This window comes from Marmota marmota, unplaced genomic scaffold (assembly GCF_001458135.2).
Source record: "Marmota marmota marmota unplaced genomic scaffold, marMar, whole genome shotgun sequence".
Classification (NCBI taxonomy): Eukaryota; Metazoa; Chordata; class Mammalia; order Rodentia; family Sciuridae; genus Marmota; species Marmota marmota.
Genome location: NW_026000005.1, coordinates 34,911,997 through 34,935,246, shown reverse-complemented (window position 1 = coordinate 34,935,246; position 23,250 = coordinate 34,911,997). Strand labels below are relative to the sequence as shown.

Genomic DNA, 23,250 nt, shown 5'->3' with positions numbered 1-23,250 from the left:
TATTGTCACCATTGCAGCCAGTATTCCGGATGCAGATGCGGAGAGATAGAAAGCCTATGAGTGACAGTTAGAGAGAGTTTTCAATGAATAGTGTTGGAGATTGGATACTGATAAAGGAAGTCTATCTCTGCTTAGCTTCCTGAATGTCAAAGTGGTGGGAGCCCAGGAGCAGGTGACTGAGGGGGCAGACTCATCTTCTGACCTTGGGAAAATCTCCCTACCCACTCAATACTTGTGTCTGTTTATAGTAGGCAAGAGTCATTTTGATGTAAAGTGAGGGCACTGCCAAGATGACCTCTGGAAGACCCTTCTGGAATGCATCATCTGTGACATTGTCTCTTCAGCCCCTATGGGTAGAGTATGTATTATTATTTTAGCCACATGAAAGCTGAGAACACTGCCTAGATGCACATGATTGAACAAGAGCTGTTACTGCGACCTTACGTGTTTTTATATTTCCCCTTGCAATTACCCTGCTCTCTCCCCATTTTGGCTTATTTAAAGCTATGCTGTCTGCCAGGAGGGAGATATTTCATAGAGTGGGAGTTAATCTGGAGGCAGGACTCTGAGCTGGGAAGGAGGTGGGAGCAGTGGGCTTCTCCCTGAGCTTGGTGAGTACTGCGAGTTTGAGAGGGAACATTCTGACCTTGTAAAAGAAACCCAACACGGTCGCACGGCAGCTCCCAGCTGAGCCCCCGTCTCTTAGAGGGCTGCAACTCAAATTAACAGAGACCTCAGTTCTCTTTAAAACAGCTTGGGAAGCAGGTTTATATTTACATTTTGCCAAGACTCAGTTAACACGGGGCTTGTTTTCTTTGGGATTCTGAGGCCTGAGTTAAAAGAATATGAAATGGAACAACAAAGATGGAAAGAAAGGGAAGAGTCTAAATGCACTGAAATATCCATGGAAAGACAGACATTCTTTCACTGAAAGAAAATTGGCATCCAGAGAAGTTAAATGACTTGTCCAAGTCCACATGTGGCATTAGTGGCAACAGTGACCAGGAAGCCAAAAGACCTAACTCTAATAAGATTTTCTTAGTAATTCTAAAAATTGTTTTTTTTTTTTTTTTTGGCAATCAAAACAGTCAAGAATTCCCGGAATCAATAAAGACTTCAGATTCTTTCTCTCTCTCTCTCTCTCGCTTATGTATATGTGTATTTCTAGATAAATATAGACACATACATGCACATACAGGCTTACCTACAATATAACTTAATACTCTAAACTTCAAATGACATCATTCCCCATTCAACAACTTCAAAGTTGTAGCTGCAGCAAAGAATCAGGTAGAAGACTGTGGAAAGCAGGAAAGGGGTATGAAAGCCTCACAGTGGTAAAAACCACAGATTAAAAAAGACCCCCCAGAAAAAGAAGTTCACATCTGAATTAAAAATAACCACACTCTGGGGCCAGGTAGCTTGAGAGCCCTGTTCTGATGAATTGGATGGACAGGCTCATGGTGCATGGGGCCGGGCTGGCAGCCTGGGGAAGGCACCATGTCTGCAAAAGTGGATGCCATTTTGCAGAGACAGTTGGAGGTTTGTTAGCAAAGGGAGATAACCAAGTAAGGGTGTCCTGCCAAACAAAAACGAATCAAAAATCAGATGCTGCACCAACCCCTATCCCCAGGGGCCATCAACTGAAGAAACTACAGTTTCCTATGCCAACAGAAGAGGGCGCTCTTGAATCGAGAAATGCTGTCAGTCACCCAAACAACCAGAATGGGACCTACGGACAAGTAAATAATGTAAACCTTAAAAAATGAACAGAAAATGGCAGACGGCATCCATCCTAGGCCACAAAGAAAATAAAACAGGCGAATTAAAACATTTCAGTAGATGAAAATGCTCCTTCCCAAATTAAACACAAAGCAGAAGAGCACAATACTCCAACTGAATTAAATAGCCCCAAACAAGCATTTTAAAATGTGAAACAAAAACCTTAAATCAGAAGTTCTAAGGTTTAGAACAAAAATAGTTCCTCTCCAACATTAATCCCCAGAAAATGTGAAATAAGAATTGAGTGAACTCAGAAAAGCAAAAATCACCTTAAAAATACAGGCTAATTTACAAAGCATTCAAATCAAGAGATTTGACTGAAAATATTGACCACATTCGGGAAAGTCATGAAAGTCAAACAGATGAAGATAAAATAGACAACACAGCAGAGAAGATTAGAAAATAATTGATAGAAGGAAGCCTTAGAAAAGCCTAGAAAAGAAAACATTATAATGTCCATTAACTAGTATTTAAAATGGTAGACTAAGACAGAGTTTCTAAAATTATAAGATTATTTGAATCTGCATCTTTAAAAGACACACAGTGTAGCTGGGAAGAGAAGCCTAGAATAGTAAAGTCCAAGACAGACTGGAAACATATTGGGTTTTAATGAGAATGAAAGAAATTCTCTAGATCTCCAGACAAAAAGACCAGGTAGCTTACAGTGGAGAGAAACTCAGACTTCTGTAAATCAGGATAACAGTGCAGTTACATTTTCAGGAAAACAAAGGAAGTGTGATACAAATATTTCTTATCCAGATGATACTGTGAGAAGACCCCAGAGGACGCTGCTCTCATTACCCATCCCTAAGGGAGGATGTCAGGATGAGCATATTGAAAACAGACAGGACCAAGACCTGGAATATGAACACTGCATGTATTTCAATGTAAATCTGTAAATAAACAAGGCTGGGGACAAGGGCAGAAGGACAGTATGTATACTGTTATATGTTCTGAGAAAACAAATAATGTATTGCTGCATAGGTTATGGCTGGGAGTGAAGGATATTGTTTAAAACAAAACAGTAAGTAGCAGAATAAATAAGGAAGAACAGACTAAGGGTATTATAAGAAGTGTTAGTTAAAAAAAGTAAGAACTAGAGTAACATTTTAGCTTTCCTAAATACAAAAAGAAGTATAAAATGGAGCAGAGGAGGCAAAGCACATTGAAAAAGAAATGACACAGAGTCAATTTTATACAAAATATGAGTTGAGATCAAGCACATAAATCATTTATAAATTATATCTATTATTATTATAACTGTAATTCTTATTAATATATTATGTATTCTCCTACTTAAATGTTTTCAAATTGACTCAAATGGCAAAACTCAATTCTATGAGATACATGAGACAAACCTATAATGAAGAAAAGCTAAGAATAAAGAGACAACAAATTAAAAAATAATAAAGTTGTTAAAAAAAGAAAGAAAAAAAGAGACAATTAACAAAGGCATTCTGGACAAATGGAAACAATGAAACAATTAAGGACATAAAGATCTAATAAATATAATCAATAAGGTAGGAATTATGGATATATATCAAACCTTAGACCTTGATAATATACCCTCTTCTTAAGCACAAATAGAATGTTCACCAAAGTTGACTTCTTTGTTGACCCAAAGTTGGATCTCGATCTCAGTCTGCTTGGGCTGCTATACCAACAAAGTCAACAAAGACCAGACTGGATGGATTACAAAAACCCAACATTAATTTCTCATAGTTCTGGAGGCTGGGAAGTTCAAGATCAAGATGCCAGAGACTCAGTGTCTGGTCAGAACCCTCTTTCTGGTTCACAGATGGTTCCTTCCTGCTGTTTACTTACCTGATGACAGGTACTGGCTGTCCCTCTAGGGGTCTCATAAAGGCAGAGCACTCACAACCTAATCATCTCCTAAAGCTCCACCCCTAGGGCCATGGCCTGGAGGTTAGGAGATTGACCTGTGAACTTCATGGAACTTGAGGATACAGAAGGTGCCCTGCATTAGCACTCACGAGGAAACCTTGGAATGTCCTTGCATCTGGAACTGAACACTAATACCATCTAATACTCTCTCTCCACTGACAACCGTTGGGTGAAAGGGGTGTATAAACTGAAATGGCAGAGTTTCTAAGAGTATGGACACCACAATTTATTATGTTATGCAGTTAAAGCAGTGACCTGAGGAAAATTCATGGCCTTAAATGATTAAACCAATAAAAAATAATTAAACTAATTTTCAACTCAAATATCTAGAAAAATTACCAAAAAAATACAAAGAAAATAATGAAGATAAAAGAAGAGATTAATGTAGTAGAACTAATAAAGAATCACAGTGCTGAATTTTTAGAGGGAAAAAACAAAACAAAAACAAAACACCAGGAAATAACCTAATCACCAAAAAAAAGGGGGGGAGGGGGATTACAAATATGCAAAATGAGTAAAAACTAGAAGGAAATAGTCAGTGTGAAAAGGAAAACAAGGCATAAATAGGCTACTTTGCAAAACTCTATGCAAGTATAGTTGGAAACTATGGAATTGATTACACTGTATGAAAATAAAATTTACCAACACAGACTCCATTTAAAATAAAAGCTTAATCAGACCCTTTTCAAGAGTGGAAATAAGATGGAGAAAGTTATTAACAAGTGATTCCACATTGAAGTGCTGGACCTCCAAGGTTCACAGGGAAATTCTACAAACTTACAAAGATCTGATAATCCAAAAGCTCCATAAATTGTTGCATAAGTTGTTCAAAGTATAAAAAATGGAGGAAAACTTTGAAATTATTTCTAAAAGGAAATATAACGATACCTAAACCTAATAAGGATTAATTATGATAAGCATTATTATTATTATTTTAAGAATATACTCTAAAAATATGGATGCGAAAATTAAATAAAACACTAGCAGAACAATACCAGCACTACATAGTAAAAGAAAACATCAGTAGCAAATTCTAGGAATGCAAGGAGTTAATTAAGTTAATTAATTAATTATTTTTTTGATGTAGAAAATTGAACCCAGGGCCTTGTGCAAGTACTATCCACTGAGCTACATACCCAGCTCCTGTAAGGAGTTTAAATAAAAAATTCATTAACATAATTTATCTTATTATTAAATAAGGAGAAAAGCCATATGATTATGTCCAGGAAAAGACCTCCAAGATTAGTCAATATCCATTCTTGAAAAATGTACTTAGTAAGAATTGAGAGATTTCTTTATACAATTTGTGTATATGTACATGTACATATATATAGTTAAGGTATATTTCTGACCTAAATTTAGCATCTTATTTAATTGAGAAACATGGAAGCATTTCTGTTAATGCCAAAAATGACGGAAGGATGCCATCTTCATTGTATCATCAATACAATTAGCTAAAAGTGTAAGGACTTGCAAAAAAAGTAGCTCTATATACAGATGAAATAACAGTTAAGTTTGACAATTCACAAGAACTAGTGATCAAACTAATTTAAATTAGATAAAGAATTCAGTAAGATAGTAGGATATAAATTAACTTATAAAAATCAATAGCCTTCATATATTCAAGGAAATAACCAATGTCAAGATATAATGGAAGATAAAAAGGCTCATTTATAATTGTAGCAAATAAAAGTTGAAACTTAAAACAAGTACATAAAATGTAAATGAGGAAAAAATTATGCAAAGAATAATGCTATACTTTTATCATTGATAAAATTGGAAAAAAAATTACAAAATATCCTTAAAGACATTAGGTAAAAAGACATGAGTTGTTCTTGGATAGGAAATACTCAACATGGTACGGGTATCGATTCTTCTCTAATTAGCATTGAATTTAACTCAATTACAAGAAAAATGTCTATAAGTTTTTGTTTTATTTTCTGGAGATGAGGAAATTAATTTTAAAGTCATGTAGAGAAATAAATATCCAAGAAGAGATTGGATAACCCTGAGCAGGGGCAAATGGAAAAGAAATGAAGGGAATGGTCTCACTAGATACAAAGTGTGCACTAACCATTGATGATGAATGCAGTTGCTACTAGCACACAACGAGAGACCAGAGGGACAGAAGAGAGTGTAGAAATAGATTCTAGTAACATGAAAATTTATTACTTGATAAATGTTGGCATTTCAAATTGCCAGGAAGAAGATGGACTTTTTAGTCTGTAATGTTGGGACAGTTGGATACCCATATGGAAAAAGGGAAACTGGATCCACACCTCATACCATATGCTATGACTATTACAAGAATGAAAAGCCTAAAATGTAAAAATACAAAAGAAATCAACTATATAAAGTGTTAGAAGAAAACATGGAAACATGGATGAGCTTCTTGTAAATTATATTTAGGAAAGTTTTTCTAGATCTGACCCAAAATTCATGTGCAATAAAGAAAAAGATCAATAGATTCTACTACATGAAATTAAGAAAGAATTGTGCAACAAAGAATAAAATCAAATGAATAATGAGTGATTCACTGAGAGAAAATATTTGTAACATGTGTGAGAGATCAGTGGTTATCTCTCTAAAATAGAATGCATTTTTAAAAATTGAGAAAAGGACCAAACTCATGAATCCCACACAAGTACAGGCAAAATAATCCTCAAATGTGGAAATATACTCAGTTATATTCAAAAAACTTACAAAGAATAATACTGTACTTTTATCATTGATAAACTTGGAAAAATTCACAATAGGTTGTATTATTTTTCTAGGGCTACTGTAACAAAATCACCCAGATTGAGGAGTTAAATAACCTATAGTTATTCTCACTGTTCTGGATTCTAGAAGTTCAAGATCAACTTAATCATTTCTCTTAAAGATCCTATCTCCAAATATAGTCATATCCTGAAGTCCTGGAAAGTACCTGAGGTTATGGCTTCAACACAGGATTTTGTTCTTTTTTCCTGGGGGTGGGCATGTATTAGGACTTGAACCCAGGGATACTTTACCATGTATCTACATCCCCAGCTTTTTCATTTTTTATTTTAAGACAGTCTCTCTAAGTTGCTGAGGCTGACCTTGAACTTGTGATCTTCTTGCCTCAGTCTTTTGAATGTCTGGGTTTATGGGCATGTTCCATCTATGCTCAGCAGAACACATGAATTTTGAGGGAGCATAATTCTTGTCATAACACAGACACATATATTGCTTTTGGAGATTTAAATGGTGTTTTAAACATTTGGAGGTAAATATGGCAATCTCTAAAAATTATATATACAACATTTATCCTCTTACTCAGCAATCTGACTCCTATAACCTTTTCCTGAAGCTAAAACTTTAAACATTCAAACCAGCATAAAGCAAACAAAAACGTATGCACAGGGAATAATCATCAAATCATGACCTGTAGTAGTAAAATAACAGAAACCACCCTAATACCAGCATATAAAATATTGGATGTATCAATTATGGTACCTATGGTACCTCCACACATCAAAGTAACTATTCAACAATCAAAACAAGGGAAAAACTTGGGCCGGGGTTGTGGCTCAGCGGTAGAGTGCTTGCCTTGCACATGGGAGGCCCTGGGTTACCACCACATAAAAATAAATAAGTGAACTAAAGGTATTATGTCCAACTACAACTAAAAAATAAATATTTTAAAAAACACAAGGGAAGAATTCTATTAATTAGTGTTATTTCTAGGATATGTTTTAAGTAAGAAAAAAAAATCCCAAAGCAAAGAGGTACATATATTAAGTTACTTTTTCATGTAAGAAAAGAAGAGAAATAAAAAAGAAGAACACAGACACACACAATTTTTGCAAAAACTGAACATGGGAAGAATTGACCAGATGCTGATGAAATGGTTGCCTGCATGATGGGTGTAGGGTAGGAATGAGAACAGGAAAGAGGAAATGAGGAAGGGGTGGATTTCTGCCTTTTTGTATAGCTTTGACTTTTGAATAATGATAAAGTTATTTATATTTCAAAAGCAAAGTGAAGCAACATAAAGGACGATAGGACAAAAGGCCCTAATTTGAACGCAGAAATAGACAAACCCTATTACACAGCAAATCAATAATAGAAGCCAATTGACAGACACACCGAAAGCAAAAATGAACTCACTTTGACACAGTGCTCTCACTGTGTATGCTTAGTGGGCTAAATACTATTGCAAAGAAATTTAAACTTTACCCTGTTTGTTGTCCATTGTGGTATTGGTATAGTAGTTCACACAGTATTTTGTGCAAATTGTAGGTTAGAGAAATGAGTCAATATTGGATGTTTGTAGCCACCATGAGAGAAGATGAAGAGTCCTTTGTCTTGCACTTGGAGTTATCAGAGCGAATTTATGGTCTCAACACATGAATTTCTAAGCTCTGTTCATGGAAAAAAAAATCCCAGGTAGGAGGAAAGAAAAGCAATATTTGAAGGGAATATGGTATTGTTCCAGAAAACTAGAAAGTGTTCAAGAACTACCAGCCAAATTAGGGACAAATTGAGCATCAAAAAGAACAATGATCATAATACCTTTCAGCACTTTGAATTAAAAAATAATGTTATTTAAAAACCAAATGAGTGAGCAAATCCAACTCAGGTGGAAGGGTGAGAGTTCTTTCTTTTAGAAAAGTACTTTACTAGCTGGATGCAGGCAAAGGAAGGATGGAATCAGAAACAACCATTGTGTCATCCTTGACCTGGTGATGATTAGGTAAGCTTCACAGAGGTTCCTGAAGTGATGAGGTGAAAGCTGTCGGATGTCAAGGTACTCATACAGTTCACCCTCACACATTGTTTGCTAATTGCAAATGAAAAGGCAATCCACATTGGAAGCACCTGCTGGACCCCATTTTAAGCAGTAATCTACAGCTTTATCTGAAATGAGATTATTTGATCTGCCTCCTGATGTGATGCCCTGAGGGAGACACAGAAAAACTTATATTGTATGCTTGCTGAATGTATTCAATCATAATGCAGATATGAGAAAGCTATACAACCATTATGAAAAACAGTATGGAATTTTCTAAAAAAATTAAAATCAGAAATGTGTCATATGACCTAGCAATCATTTCCACAGGAAATGATATTAACACGTCAAAGAGACATCTGCATCCTCATGTTTGCTGCAGTATTGGTTCACAATATTCAAGAAATGGAAGCAACCTCAGTGTCCATCAACAGATGAATGGATAAAGAAAATGTGATATAGACACGGAAGGAAATATTATTCACCCTTAAAAACAAGGCAATCCTATCTCTTGTAACAACACAGTTGAACCTGGCGTGCATTCTTTCAAGTGAAATGGCCCAGGCACAGAAAAGACACGCTGAATGAGAACCTTTATATGTGGACTCAGAGCTGGGCACAGTGGCGCATCCTTGTAATCCCAGGGAGGGTTGGGAGCCTGAAACAGGAAGTTTCAAAAACAGCAAGTTCAAAATCAGCCTCAACAACTTAGCTAGGCTCTCAGCAACTTAGTGAGACTGTGTCTTGAAATAAAATATAAAACAAAGGGCTGGGGATGCACTGGTTAAGCACCCCTGAGTTCAATCCCTGATATGAAAAAAGAAAAAAAAAAAAGCTGGTCTCAGAAAAGTAGAAAGTAGGATGTCAGCCAAGGCCATGCAGGTTTGGGGACATTGGTCAAAGCATACCTAATGTTGATTAGATAGGAGGAATAAGTTCAAGAGCTTTATTATACAATAGGGTGAACGTAGTAAATAGCAATGCAACGTTGTCTTGAAAATTGCCTTGAATAGATTTGAAGTGTTATCACTACATTTGAGATAAAGCATTTGCTAATTAGTTCAATTTAGCCATTCCACAATGGATACATATTTCAAAAAAAACACACTATACATGATAAATATGGACAATACTTATCTGTCAACAAAAATAAAGAAATTTGAGAGGATAATGAGAAAAATCAAAATTGTGGGAGTGGCCTGGATATTATGAAATTCTCACACTATTTTAAGACAAAAAAGTGAGGAAAGTGTTAATTAAGAGTGAAGAGACATGACAAATAACTGTAATCCATGATATTAGATTTGATATTTAATTTTTAGAAATTCATAATTGAGAACAGTTTAATATTTTTTGGCTATTAGATAATATTTTTGTCAATTTTTCTGAGTGGTAATGATATTGTGGATATATAGGAAAATGTCCTTGTTCATAGAAGATAAATTATAAAATGTTTAGAAATGCAGTGTCGTGATGTCTATAACTTTGATCCCAATGGTTCAGCAGAAAAATTAATCCAAACATACAAAGGGAAAAAAGATGCTAAAAATAGATGAGTAAGATAGGCCTAAGGAATTAATCCAGAGACCACATGTGGAGTGATCCATAGAGAAGTATCCCACAGTTGTTCACAATAGCCTTCCCAGGATTACGGTTGGCTATCCTTCATTGCATATATTTCACTCCAGATGAAAATGGAAACACTATGAGGGGTTTTCATGGGAAATGGCATAATAATGAGTCAATGAACAACAAATCCACTAACACAATTTCTTGCTACATATATTTCCTTGGAAAACTATGAAGATTTGTATCTTAGTGAAGAACCTTTGGATTCAGTGAAAACTCTTAGGATCTTGCTGTCATTATTTTCAGGATCAGTTTTTTTTTTTGTCTAGAACTGTTTATTTATTTATCTATTTAGTCATCCCTTATGCATACACTATTTACCTATATCAGGTAAAAAAAATGTTGTCTGAATCTGAACATTCAAATATGACCCAGAGTGTCTGCTTCAACATCTACAGGGACAGACATGATAGAATATTAATTAAATTCAGTGCTGTGGGAGTCCAGAGGAGAAGAACTAGCCTTAGCCTGGGGGATTTCAGTGGGCTTCAGAGAAAACCTGATATAGCACCCTATAATTTTCCTTCCTGGTACTTATTCACAATTATGGCTATGGAGTGATTGAAGAGATTATTGAGTTAACATATTATTTCCCCACTGGACATCACGCATGGTAGGAGCAGACACCAGGTCTGTTTGGTTCACCATTTTACACCCAACACACTGCTTGGGCCATTCTGTATTTTCAATAATGATTTGTTGCCAGGTGCAGTGGAGCATACCTATAATCCCAGTGGCTCACGGGAGGCAGAGACAGGAGGATTGTGAGTTCAAAGCCAGCCTTAGCAATGGTGAGGCACTAAGCAACTCAGTGAGACCCTGTCTCTAACTAAAATACAAATATGGCTGGGGATGTGGCTCAGTGGTGAAGTTCCCTGAGTTCAATCCCTGGTACCTCCATGACTCAGAAAATAATGATTGTTGAATGAGTAAGTGGAATTGTTTCAGATCCCCAGGGTGAATTATTCATCAGATTAATAAGCAATATTGAAGCTTTTATACTCAGAAGCAATGGTAAATACAAAATGAAGGGATGAAAGAGAAGAAAGTGTTCATGAATGGAGAATTGCATCTGTGAAGGTGAGTGAACGGCAGGGCAGTTCAGGCTTATTAAAAAGGGAGGGTCAGGAAGAGATTCATGAAGAGGAGCAATGTGACCAAATTGGCTTCTCTCAAAGATGGCAGAAACGTGGAGAAGGTCTTAGGCAAAGAGGAAACCGGTCGAAAAGAGGATTTCTAGAAGTCTGAACATAATGTTAAGAGCAGGGGAATTGAAAGACCTATTTCTCACAAGTATCCCTGAAGTTTAAGGAGAATTTGAAGTACATTTGGACAATGAGTCCATGAACTTAAAGACACTGTTGAGGTGTCTAATTTGAGTAAATGAAGAAACACTGGTGCCATTCACTAAAACAGAGAAGAGTGTTCCTACTTATTTACTAGACGTTCCTGGGGAAACCTTAATCACATCATTGGAAAGCTTTGTATAGAACTTAGGAATCCATTTAGTGACAAAATCCTGAGATGAGTAGTCTTAGGTATGAAGGTGATAGCTGAAGCCATTGTGGGAGATGATGTTTCTCAAGGGTAGAGAGTGAGATGACAGCAGGGTTGAGAACGTGCTGTTAGAAAGAACCAATAATCTTGAGAATCCTGTTGTCATGATCTGGAGCTCATTCTACATCATCAGAGTTCAAAACACATGGCTTCACTCTCAACTGGGAAAATTGGGATTGCCCATGCATCAGTCAGGATTCCAACAGGAAGCAGTACTCATGGAGGTGGTTTGTGACCTTAACGAAGGGACTACTTCGTTCAGTGGTGTCAACAGGAGTAAGAACTGGGGGCACCCAGAGAATAGCACCAGTGGGAAACCCACTTCTAGACCAACAGACAAGGAGACCAAGTAATGTTACTGGAGCCTGGGAGAACTGGGCTGTGGAGAAGAGATTGCCAAGTAGGAAATGAAGAGAAAGAAGAATAAGCTTGAGGCCTCAATGAAAAGTGAGTTGGGGGAGAAGGAGCCCTTCCACCTCTATCGCCTCCACACTTAAAAGCATATGAGACATGAAATCTATCATTTTCAAGTTTACAACTCAGTGGTTTTTTGTCTGCTCCCAGGGATGTGCAGCCATCACGATTATCCAATTCCAGAACATTTTCATCATCCCCAGAGTCAGCCTGCGACAGCTTTGGAAGCTTTACTAAAGGGTTTGGAATGTGTTTTGTGGGCAAGAAGGAGTTAAGGGAAGGTTTGTGCGGGAGCAAATGTGATCAAATAGGTTTCTTAAAAAGAAGGGAGAAAGGTGGAGAATATCTTGTACAAAGAAGAACCCCCCTACCTTTTAGCAGGCATGGCTCATTGTCCTCTTTCCCTAGCTTTTGTAAACTACCAATCTACTTTCTGCCTCTCTGGACAAAAATAATGCATTATTCTTGATATTCCATAGGAATAGATCGCACACTATGTATCTTTCTCCTTTCAATTAGCATGACATTTTCAAGTTCATCCATTCATGTTGTAGTGCCTATCAGTAGTTTGTTCCTTTCAAGGAAAAAAATATATTCCATTGTATTGACATACCACATTTATTTATCCCTTCATTCATTGAAGAATCTGATAAATTTCTTCTTGGATTGTTTCCACTTATTTCTTGCCTGCACAGAGCCTCAAGTTCAGCCAGGGCCTTCTCAGGTCTTTCCTGGGCATGCACACAGCCCTATGTACAGGTGTGGACTTACAGACTTCCAGGAACGCTAGAGCTTTTCCAAGGCCCTGTAGATAGCTCATTGTCCAAATTATTCTTTAAAATTTTTTCTCTTTCACTAACTGTTATACTTTGCTTCAGGCAGCATCTATATTGAAACTCTTGCAGGTAAGTATTTTTGACAAATGCCTCCACTCCCAGAGGATCTTGGCACTGTGCAAGTTCTGAGACGGGTTGAACTTTAATGTGGACTGCAAATTTATCAGGCACAGAAACACAATCCTTAACATACCACTTATCCAGGCCCTTTAATAGACCAGTGCTCTAGAAGAATTCCCGTTGCCTCTTCTCTTCATCCTGAATAGGCCGACGTAAAGGACAATACTCCTTTTTTAGGTAGAGAGATTCAACCAGCCACTTTGTGACTGATCTAAGGTTTCTGAATGGGAACTCTAGTTCTCTGTATTTTCCACAAAAGTCTAGTAAAAAGACTTCTTGATGAGGACTGGGAATGTTGTTTGGAGTGTGGAGGCCTAGAACTTGGGTGAGGTGCCTGGACCATCCAACCACCACCATTCACCACCATCCACCCATTTATTCTTCTCCTGCCTTGTACAGTGCTGTGAGGAGCCTCACGAAGTAACTAAGCTCCAGGCAGAGTAGCAGAACATGCAGTTTTAACATTCTGAGAGGTAATATCTGAGTGACTCAAACATAAATAAGTGGTGGCAGGCTTTGATCATTTCCTGGATCCCAGAAGAAACTGATAAATTTCTTCTTATGCAGAAATTCTCATCTCCTCTGCCATTTCCTCTCCTTTGGCTCCCTACTCTCATTTAGTACCCTGCCCTCATGGAGTCTCAACAATTAGTGCCCACTGGAGTTTATTTTCTAACCTACCATGTTCCAATTTTCCCCTTTCCTTGTAGTTATTAAAATCTACCTTTCTTGTATCCCTATCATGTGAGAAAGCTATGCTCCACACTGTTGTACACTGAGATGGTAACCACTGAAAGAGGGTACTGTTATTTCTTCCAGGTAATAAATTTTGAAGGAGCAATGAATAAAAATTGTAGGAAAAACAGAAAGGTTTGTGAAGTAGATATTTAATAGTTATCAATTTTTAATTTTCTACTCTGTCACTTTTACACTAGGTACTTTCAATTTTTATGATGATGCTATGAAGAAAGTATTTATTTTCCTATTTTGTAGGTGACACATCTTGTTGATTTGACAAATCTTGTCGATCCGAAAGATGAGGAGATATAGGAAGTAAAAGGTAGAGCTATCTTTGGAACCCAGGTCCAAAGCTTTTATTTCAAAGCCTTAAATAGCCCTCCTAAGAGAGCCCTCCTGGAAGCAATTCAGGATGGAGGCTCCTGTTCAGGATGCTGTGGGAGGAATTCACATTCTTGAGTTCACCACATCCCTTTTTTTTTGGGGGGGGGGGTACCAGGGATGGAACTCAGGGGCACTAGACCACAGAGCCATGTCCCCAGTCCTATTTTGTATTTTATTTAGAGACAGGGTCTCACTGAGTTGCTTAGTACCTCACTTTTGCTGAGGCTGGCTTTGAACTCATGATCCTCCTGCCTCAGCCCCCTGAGCCTCTATGATTATAGGCACCACTGCACCCTGCCTATTCCTTTTAATTCTGGTCAGATAGGATAGAATTTTCTTCCAAGCCAGCAATTTTCTTCTTTAATTTTCATTTTGCTTTTTGGATTTCAATGATCATTTTTTTCTTCCAGTTTTTGGAAATCAACAAGAGAAACCTCTGACCTTTCTCTTTAGGTGGCCCAAATTACACAGAGAACAGGCAGAATTAATAAAAGGCACTGTTCCACTAGCAATAGTACTTTTGTGAGTTTCTAAATAATGAATGCTTAATAGTCAGGTAGCCCAGAGGAGGGTCCTGGATGAAGAGGCATAAATAACAGAGCGTCTCAATGGCAATGTGGCCAAGCACCCTCGTGCCCTTCTTTTCTCCTTCATCTGTTGTTGTGGGATTCTCGAGGAAAGACAGATTGTGCCTTCAGGGCAGGGGGAATGTGAGCGCAGAGACCTTTGTGAGTGCTCTGATTTTAATGAAGCTCCAGGTTGGAACTGTGGTAGGCACCAGTCAGGAAATTCTCAGCCCTGGCTCGAGCTGCAGGGAAAGCAGCTGGCTCCTGATTACTTGTGGGTGGGTTACCTGTTACCCGACTGCTTTTCTACCATTTATCCAGTTGGGCAAGAAACCAGGGGAGAGTGGACTATAAGTAAATTGTCCTCTGCCTCTGTCTATCATATATTGGTGAGATTCAAGCCCAGGAGAGAAAGATTGATGTTTGAATTTGCCCAGGATTGTTAAAGAGAAATTAAAAAGCAAATTTTGTGTATTAATTTCTGGCATCTTAGTTGTGACGGTTTCATCTTCTGCTGACTGGTATAGACAATTGAGGTGGCCAAGTGTGATGTCCATTTTCACATGAAGTTTGAGGTAGTCTGAAGATACACCTTGGTGTGTGCCTATGGATTGTGCAAACTTGGGTCATGTTCTGCATATTCATATCATTCATGGCATTGATGTCTAAGTTATAATGCTCTCTGCCTTTACAGGATTCTCTTTCCTAATCTTTTTTCTCTTTTCATTCCTTCTTTGCTACCCTTTACAAATGAACAGTGTCTCCTCCACACTTAGACTGTCACGGAGGGAAGGGGAGGGAGGGGCTCACCACTGGGGAGGACAAGCACGTATTTGGAGCAGTCCATATTTGTTGACTTTTCACAAAACAGTGGTCCCTGAACCTCACGTTATTGGCCAGAACTAAACACGAGTCATGATAAATGTGTCTGAGCAAAGTTAGAATTTGTTGTCTGTGGTGAAATATGAGGGCAAAATCAAACTCCCATCTTGTTCCCCTTACCGAAGCCACTAAAAATAGTTCCTCATTGTGGTCTCTGAGATTAAAAGAAAAGACAGCTCTCAGTGGTTTATTACACTGGGTTCTGAAGGCTCACAGACATCCAACAGTTAACACCCAGTTGGATTGTGATGGGTTAAGTTTAAGTGAATCAGGCCCAGAAGGATTGAATTTCCTTTCCAATACACATACGTTTTAAATGAAGGGGGAAAGGTGCATGGGGCACAATACATTTATTTGCCAAACCCCAAACATTCAAAAAATAATTCAAGATGTCTCAGTAAATCCAGCCAGCCGCCCCATCTTCCCTCTCTCTGGAAATGATTGTCCTCATATGCATTCTGATAGGTGCATGGAGAGTGGTGGCTGATCCTCTGGTATCCAAGTTTTAGATCTTCTAGTCTCTGGTACAGATTACTCTGAATTCCCAGATGGTCTGTTGATAGGATTTTAGTAGCTTTTCCCCAAAGTATGATGCAAAGATTTCTCAATCCACCCAACCTCGCCCAGTGTCTGCTGAAATACACACGAGGTGAAGATTTTTATTTACCGAGAATGTATGTCTCAAATATTTAGGTCAAAAGCATTTATATTGTCTCCAGCTTCCATGTGATAACATATTAATGACTATTTATTGAATTGGGGTGAGACCAAAAAATGGTGAAAACATGAATTAATTTTTTTTCTGGAATCTAAGTAAGTTAGAATATGGAGGCTAAAAACAGAGGAAGAGAGGAGAACAGGAATGTTAAATTAGGAAGTTGCAGGAGGGGGCAGGAAGAAATGGGAGCAATGGGCTATAGAGTTAGAGGGAAGATATAATCCTGAGAAAATTTGGCTGAGTCCACACGTCTTGTGGACCACCAAATGTGAGCAAATGGTTCCACTAACCTCATTTATTTTGGCCAATTTAGGTGGTGAAAAGTAAGGGTGGGAATGTATTGTTCTGTTTTGTCTTAGGGTATTCATGGTGTATTACAAAACCATGCTGATCACATATGAATCTGCTGTGGTCATTCTCTCCCCCCCGCCCCACAGTGTGGACAGGTTTTAGGTATGGAGAGGAGATGGAGTGAAGATTAGAGAAGATATAGTTCTGATATACTATACAGTTCTGATATCTTTCAAGATATAGTTCTGCTCCTGGGTAGATTGAGGAGTCATTGCTGGAACTGGAGAAGGAGATAAGGGGAGACTGACTTAAATGGTGTCTTAAAGAACAACAAAACCACAGATGTAGTTTGGAGTTGTATGCATATTGGTGCTCATTTAAAAACTGCTGTTGACCAAATTATAGTGTTATATTGTGTGCTTGTACATATATGAAAGAACAGATCCCATCATTGTGTACAACCACAATGTATCAATAAAAAATGTGGGGGAAAACCTGCTATCATTTTAATATTATAAATAGGTGAAGCTGTCCTATATCCCTAGTTCACTTTCTAAGAAAAAGGGTGTCCATAGACGCCCTTTCTATGATTTGTGTAGTGCTGATAAAACCACAGAAAGTGAATTTTTATTTGACATAATATTTGTACATATTTATGGGGTACAGTAAAATAATTTGATACATGCATATAATAGTCAGTGATCAAACTGGAATAATTAAGATTTTTGTCTTCTCAGACATTTATCATTTCTATGTGTTGGGAAACTTCAGACTCTTATTTTATAGTTATTTTGAAGTATATCATAAATTATGATGGACTACAGCTACCCTATTGAGTTTCAAAACACAAAACAGTTCCCCCTGTCTGTATTTTCAGGAATCATTTTTCTATGCTCTTTCTCATCTTCTCCTCCTCTTTACATTCCTAATGACCACTCCTCTACCCTGTCCTTCTATGAGGTCAACTTGATTAACTTCCACAGTGATTGAGAACATGTGGCATTCGTCTTTGTGTGCCTGGCTTATTTCATGTAACATGATGTCTTCCATCCATGTTGCTGCAGATAACAGGATTTCATCTCTTTTTATGACTGAATAATATTCCTTTGTGTATGTATGCACCACATTTATTCATTCATCTGCTTATGGACACCTTAGGTAATATCATATCAGGTATTACAATAACTAAGAGAGTGCAGGCCTCTCTTGGATACAACAATTTCATTTCCCTTGGATATGCACCCAGGGAAGGCATTGCTAGATCATGTGATAGCTCTAATTTTAATTTTTTGAGAGAGTTCCATACTATTTTCCATAATAATTCTACTCATTTAAACCAACAATGTATCAGAATTTTTCTTTTTCCACATCCTTCCCAGCATTGTTATTTTTTATCTTTTGTATACTAATCTCCTAATTGTTGTGAAATGATATCTTACTGTGGTTTAGATTTGCATTTTCCTTATGATTAGTGATAGTGAGCTTTTTTAACATATTTATTGGCCATTTGTGTGTGTGTATGTGTGTGTGTATACATATATATTTAAAAACAATGTCTATCTAGACCAATTCCTCGCTTTTTAATGAGATTACTTTCTTATTTGTTTATTTTTGCTGTTGAGTTGTGCCTGGATATTAATCCTATGTTGAACAAATAGATTGCAAATAGCATCTCCTACCCATAGGTTGTCTCTTAACTCTGTTGATTGTATCCTTTGCTGTGCAGAAGCTTATTAATTTTATATAATCCCATTTGTCTATTTTTGCTTTTGTTGCCAGTGCTTTGGGGGGCTTTGCCTATACTAATGTCTTGAAGTGTTTATCCTATGCTTTCGTCTAGAAGTTTCACAGTATCAGGCCTTACATTTAGGTTTTTGACCCATTTTGAGTTTGATTCTTGTATATGGTAGGAGGTAGAGGTCTAATTTCATTCTTCTGCACGTGGATATCCAGTTTCCCCAGCACCATTTATCAAAGACAGTGTCCTTTCTTGAATGTATGTTCTTGGAGCCTTTGTTGAAAATCAGTTGGCTCTAATAAGTATGGGGATTAATTTCTGGAATCTCCATTCTATCCAATTGCTCTATGTGTGGAGTTGGTTTTTATAAGGGTACCATGTTGTTTTGGTTATTGCAGTTTTATATGATGTTTTAAAATCAGATAATGTTCCTTTTACTCAGGAAACAAGTTGTACTTTTAAGGTCTCCTCCGCCTCTGACTTCCTGCCTCTGTTGGTTCTTATTTCTGTTTCTTGGGATTTCCTCTGCTGTGCAGAAGCTTTTTATTTTATATAATCCCAATTTATGTAATCCCTAGTCACAATTTTCCTTTATTATCTATGCTGCTTTATTTAATTTTAATAATAATTATCAAATATTTATGTTAATCATCTTCTACCCTGAATTTCCATAAATTTTCTAACATATAAAGAATGAGGCTATTTCTGTGTTCTCAACATTCAGATCTAAGCTTTACTTTACCAGCCAAAGACTCAGGCACAGTTTTAAACTCTAATCGAATTTACTTAAATAGGACTCATTGTCCCCAAAGTTTGGTAACGTGAGTTTAAAATGCCTCCTTTTCCCTGGAGCATTTATTCTTTAATAGCTGACTTTTGTAAGTGGAGGTTAAAGATTAAAAAACAGATAAATCAATGGACTTTTAAAATTCCAGTTTTACTACTATGTGGAATTCACTACAATGGAGTTGAGGAGATGGTTTCAAGAGAAGATGAAATAATTGGAGTAAGACCAACTGGATCAAGCCTAAGTCTGGATAAGAAGCTCATGGGGGAGCCCAGGAGTCTGCTGAGAGCACCTGCAAACCGACATTTGGGTGGAATCTGCTTCACTGTACCACTGGCTGCTCCTCATGAATCTCCGCCTGGTGTACTCCTCATCTGCTTGGGCCTCCACACCCAGCTGCTCATTTCAACTAAAAGGAGCTGGTACCTTCAGGTAGACCAGCTCTAGTTGCTGATGGGGCCACTTACTGTTTGTTTATTCTCTGCAAGTTACTTTGATTCTCTCAGCTTTAGTTTTTCTTGTCAAATGGGACTTGTTTTGAAGTTCAGTCAAGTGATTTTTGAAAAGCACCCAACGGTCCTAGTCCTGTCATCTGCAAGGGAGTGACTAAAAGAACAACTCTGAGGACAGACAGCCTGATGATTGGCGAAGTGAATGTGAGCAGGTTACTTCACCTTCCTAGGCCTCAGTTTCCTCATTTGCAACTTGTGACTAATAAAGATGCTATCCCTTGGAGTAGTTGTCAAGATTAAATGTGTCAAAATATGTGAAATGCTGGGGACATAGCTCAGTTGGTAGAGTGCTTGCCTTGCATGCACAAGGCCCTGGGTTCTAATACCCAGCACCACCACAAAAAAAAAAAAAAAAAAAAAAAAAAAAAAAGTCAATATGTGTGAAGTGGCAAAAAATCTACTTGGTAAGTGGTATAAAAGTGCCCTTTCTCATTGCTAAGCTGATGGGGTTTGCTCTGGTTAGTTTTCACTCAGCTTAGCCTTCACTGAACCTGCTAAGGGCAAAGTCCATTTTGTTCAATTCAATTCGGGCAACACAAAGATAAGCAATGACCTAGCAATTTGGGGTCTCCTGGGGTCTCCACATACGGACAGAAGCCAAGGGAAAAGGTTCTTTCCCTCCATGAGACTGCGTTGTCCTCCTTGTACCAGAGGCACAGGGAGGGAAGCTCTAGGGTACCCTCCCCACTGGTTTGCTGTTTGCTTCTTGAATGCACATGTTAATTGAAATTACAGCTCTGAGGGGGGTTCACAGCTCTGAGGGGGGTTCACAGCCCCAGGGGCATCCCTAAATCTCTGGCTAGCAAGTGGGAGGCCTGAGCCGGGAGGACCTGCATCTAGTCTGCTAGTCAGTGGCTTGGAGACACCAACTCCTCGAGGGGCTTGTGGTCTGAAGCACACAGACCCCCAGGAGCTAAATACCCCAGGAGTGAGTGGCTCATAGTATGAGTAGGGGTGAGAGGCAGAAGAAACCGCAGTGACACATTGAAAGATTCCTTGCTGACCTCAGGTTGTCACACAAGATGAAGCAGTGCTGCAGGCTTTCCACCAGGTGTGGTGGCAGTGTGTGCTGGTGTACGCACACGCATGCGTACACTCGTGCTATAATGACCTCCACGGAAACCTCCTCTGCCATCCTTCCCATCCACACAGTTGGAGCAATTAGGTAGGACTTGGGTGGAATGATTCATGCTTCAATAAATTCAATTTCAACAAAACATAATTATGGTGAGTCACCTAATCGCAGCTGTAATCATGGCCCACCCCTCCAGAAGTCAAAACAGTTGAGGGCATTCAGCAAGGACAGCTGAGCCCTCAGGATGACTGAAGCCTCCACCTTTTGCCAAGCAGCCATTTTTGGGACTCCCATTTCTTTCTAATTTTTCAAATTACAGAATATTTCAGGCATACATAAGGGTGCAATGAATAGTCTGGCGAGTGCTGTGTATACACTAACTGCCGTAGAAATAAACATTGCAAATATGGTTCCCATTTCCCAGTTTCTCAAGAGACACAGCAGTATTTGATTTTGGTATTTATCATTCTCACAACTGCCTTTATAGGGCTACTCTCTCTTCTGCATCCTTAAATGTAGATAGCAATGTTTTCAGACATTTAGTGTTAAATGGTATTATTTGTGTATCCTTCTGCAACATGATTTCTTAACTTTTAAAGATTATTTCTATTGAACATATTTCTTTAGTTTTTACTGCATGAACTTGCTTTTGGAATTCCCATGTGTAAATAAGTCACAACTTTCTCATTCTCCCCTTGATGGGTGTTTAGTTTGTTTCCGACATTGTCCATTACAAACAGTGCCACCATGAATATCCTTAGAAATGTTCCCTGTGCGGTTTGAGTTTCCCCAGGCACACGCCTGGGAGTTGGTTGGCTGGGTTGCTGAATATCTCCCTTTTACTACTTATGCCATTAGTATTGGAATTAGTAACACAGATGAATTTAGGCCTACTATTTGATTAAATTACTGTTTTTTATTCCTTTGTTCTTCTCCTGCCTTATATTGGAATACTTGAATAGTTCTGTTATTTTGTTTTAATTTATATTGGATTAAAGCAACATGTTATTATCTCTGTTTTAGTGGTTGATTTCTATATATATATGTATGTATGTGTATATCTATCTATTTATTTTACTTTCATAGTCTACTAAGACCTAATGGTACCACTCACAACTCTAAATATTTGTTTATTCCATATTTACCATCTTTCATATTACAGTTGTCATATATATAACATTTACATATACTGACAATGTCACTAATAATAGCATTTTTAATGTAAGCAATTATAGATATTTTAAAGAGTTTAAGAGGAAAGACAGAATTGTTTCGTATTGTCCCAGATGTGATGGTCATTTGGATGTGTCAACTTGGCTAACCTGTAAAAGTCCCATTCTTTGACCAAACACTGACTTAGGTGCTTCTGTGCAGAAATTCAATAGAGTAATACTCTGTTATTGCTATTTATTTTAACTTAATCAGAGGGGAGCGTATCCTGTGTTGGACTTTGAAGAGAGGGGTAAGACTTTCCCTGAGCTCAGAGACTCCCAACCTGTGGGGTTCTGGCCTACTCATTTTCTTCCGTTATTGGTCATCTGCCCTAACCATATTTATATAAGTAAAATCATTGGTAACAACCCATTCTTTCTCTCAAATAAGATATATACAGAGAAATAAATAAATATGTAATATACATAAATATACATAATTACAGAGTCATAACTGTGATTTAAACATCAGATGTTTACTGGTTTTGATAATTTATTTTTTCTTGGAGAAACTCTAGTATCTTGTTCTTTTAGTCTGAAGAAATTCTTTTGGCAATTTTTATAGTGCAGGGTTGCTAGCAGTAAGGTCTTAATAGACTTTCTTTATCTGAAAAAGATTTTTTTGCCTACATTCCTGAAGAATATTTTGCTGGTATAAAATTCTGGATTAATAATTTTTCTCTTCATAGAACTTTAAAGCTATTGTTCTACTATCCCTCCACCTCCATGAATCCTGATGAGATTTCATCATCATTTGCATATATTTTCTCTCCAAGTAATATGTCATTTTCTTTACTGTTCTCAAGATTTATTCTTTGTTCATAATTTTAAGCAGTTTGATTATAATTTTGCTAGTCAGGGCTTTCTTTGAATTCATCAAATTTTTAGATTTTCTAAATCTGTAACAATAAATAAGTAAATATGTAATATTTACAAAAACAATTTAAAAGCAATGCCTTTAATTTGAATTTGTTTGAATTTGTTTTTCACCAAAGGAAAGCTTTTTGTTGTTATTTCTACAAAAAAATCTTTTGGCCTTATATCTTTCTCCTTTTTTCTGGAACTTTGATTGTATACATTTAGACCTTTGATGGTCATTTTCTCTTACTTCTTAATTTTTAGACACACACACACACACATTCTGGATAATAATCTTTTGATAGTTATATGTTTATAAATTTATTCTGCTGATCTTTTGCTTATTTTTTTACTTTTTATAATACCTTTTGTTTTATGTATTTTGTGTTTATTTTAATGTAAGTAATTTTAATTACTCTTTATTGTTGCTTTCAAATTTTCTTTTCCATATAGATTTAAAAATTATTTCCTACTCCAATGATTTAGAGATAGGG

General features: G+C 37.3%; 1 long non-coding RNA gene across 1 annotated transcript in view; it reads left to right on the top strand.

The window, feature by feature from the left end:
• Window positions 1-19,835, top strand: part of LOC125618223 — a 62,517-nt gene extending 42,682 nt beyond the window's left edge. Inside the window, exon 4 of the long non-coding RNA XR_007349478.1 lies at window positions 19,249-19,835. This is a non-coding gene — a long non-coding RNA (uncharacterized LOC125618223). The remainder of the gene's footprint in view (window positions 1-19,248) is intronic.
• The last annotated feature ends 3,415 nt before the right edge of the window (window positions 19,836-23,250 follow it).